Consider the following 2,500-nt stretch of genomic DNA (forward strand, 5'->3'; position numbering starts at 1 on the left):
CTTACAGTACCAGTTATTAGCTACTTACAATACCCTGTTGAGATCCCTTCAGCTTCAACCCCCACACATGATGGTGGGATAGGGCAATGTCCAGCAGAGCTTTCACACCTTGGCTCATTTGATGACTCAGATGATTAATAGTGGGTCAGTGACCCTCAGGACCACCTCCAAGGGGACAACCAGCACCAGGGGTTAAACACCTGGTACTCTCCATCAGTTGTTTTAGAACTGAAGAAGCCTCTTGGATGCACTCGAGACTAAGGGTGTACTTACTTTTGAAGAAGAAGAAGAAGAAACAGCCTTTATTGTCCCACAGAGGGGAAATTTGGGTGTAACAGCAGCCGCAGTTATTATAAATATAAATAAAAATATAATAATTCACACTATTAAGAAAAGAATATATATATATATATATATAAATCAACAAACAAGATTAACCTTAATACTACTAATAATAACACTATATACAATGTACATGATGTGCCTGTGTGTTGAACCTTAACAGGCCGGACTATTTACAGTATATTATATATTATCCTACATTGTGTAGGTTATTGTGGTTTTTGTTGGGAGCAGTGATGATTATAAAGTCTTACAGCTGCTGGGAGGAAGGATCTGCGGTAACGCTCCTTTGTGCATTTAGGATGCAGCAGTCTGTCACTGAAGGAGCTCTCCAGCTCAGCAACAGTTTCATGCATGGGATGGGAGACCTTGTCCATCAGTGATGTTATTTTGGTCAGAGTCCTTCTGTCTCCCACCACCTGCACTGAGTCGAGAGGACATCCTAGGACAGAGCTGGCTTTCCTGATGAGCTTGTCTATCCTCTTCCTCTCAGCTGTAGAGAAGCTGCTGCTCCAACATACTGCTGCATAGAAGATGGCTGATGCCACCACAGAGTCATAGAAGGTCTTCAGGAGTGTCCCCTGCACTCCAAAAGACCTCAGCCTTCTCAGCAGGTAGAGTCTGCTCTGACCCTTCCTGTAGAGCGCATCAGTGTTATGAGTCCAGTCCAGTTTATTGTTTAGGTGAACACCCAGGTACTTATAAGAGTCCACTATCTCAATGTCCACTCCCTGGATGTTCACCGGTGTCCGTGTGGTGGGTCTGCGCCTGCGGAAATCCACCACCAGCTCCTTGGTTTTAGCGGCGTTGATCAGGAGGTGGTTCCGCTGGCACCAGTCCACAAAGTCCTGAGTCCACTGTCTGTACTCTGAGTCATCCTCACCTGTGATGAGGCCAACTATGGCAGAGTCGTCAGAGAACTTCTGCTTTTTCACAGGACTGTAAAATACCCCTGCCGGGTCCTCCAGTCTTGAATAGTTTAAACTGTAAGGTAGACCTGTTTATCCACTGTTAAATAACAGGGTGCAGTTAATTGGTCTGATTACTGCAAAGCAGCACATCCCACGACATGCTGCTTTCAGCTAAAGGATATTTCTAATTCCTCAGAGCGTAGCTACTCAGGTGCGAGCAGCTGGCAGGTGAGGGGCTGATTTATTTGATTATCATTATTTGACTGGCTAATTTAAATCTCCCTTGTCTCTTTCTCTGTGATTGGCTAATATTTTGAATATAATTCTTGCTCTGTGATTGGTAGAAACATTTTAAAGTGTTTCAGAGCACAGCAGAGCCTGTTTATATCTTCCTGTCAGAGTCTGTGTCAGTGACTGTCTGTCATTGTTATTATGAATATTCTGTATGGGAAAAACACAATATAGAAATAATGTTAAGTGTCCACCTTTATTAGGTAAAAAGGTGGCCCTAATAATGGTGTACCTTTATTAGCTGCACCTTTGGACTCCCTAATAAAGTGGGCAGTTATTTTATGAGGCGCCCCCCTGCGCTTCCTCCAGAATGATCTAGTTACAGTTCTCATGCACTGATGAGCTATCGTTCTCAGCCAGAGAACGATAGCAGCCAGAGACCCGTAGCGTCGGTCTCTGGCTGCATGCCCGCAGATGCTCGTCTCTGGATGAGTGATCTGGAACGATCATTTCGTTGTGTGCATTGTGTGCACAATGACAATGAGTTGAATCTAATCTAATCTAATCTAATCTAAACTAATTTTGACTCCATCTCTGTGGTCCAGCTCCTCGTTCTGCGTCTGAGACGAGCTCTGGACCTCACTTTACTTCATATTAAGGACATTAGTTTTTTTTTCCCTCTGCAATCTACATAAAACTTTTATTATCCCTTCATACAATCACTATTAAACTGCCGTTATTTTCAGTATTAATATATCCAGTAGTTGTTTTCCTTTATATGTTTTATTATGTAAAGCCAAAGTTAACCTACAAAAAATAAAAAATAAGGGGAGGCATTCATATTTAAAATCAGTGATGAGGTTTGGAGGATGTGCTCCTACTGTAAAGTGATGGAGAAGTGAATGACTGCATAGATGATAGATGATACATGATGGATAGTAAAACATCAGGAGGTGATTAAATGTCAGCACATGAATGGTGTTTGTGTGTGTCAGAGGTGAACGAGTCAGCGGCGT

The sequence above is a fragment of the Archocentrus centrarchus genome, unplaced genomic scaffold (genome assembly GCF_007364275.1).
Source record: "Archocentrus centrarchus isolate MPI-CPG fArcCen1 unplaced genomic scaffold, fArcCen1 scaffold_143_ctg1, whole genome shotgun sequence".
Taxonomy (NCBI): domain Eukaryota; kingdom Metazoa; phylum Chordata; class Actinopteri; order Cichliformes; family Cichlidae; genus Archocentrus; species Archocentrus centrarchus.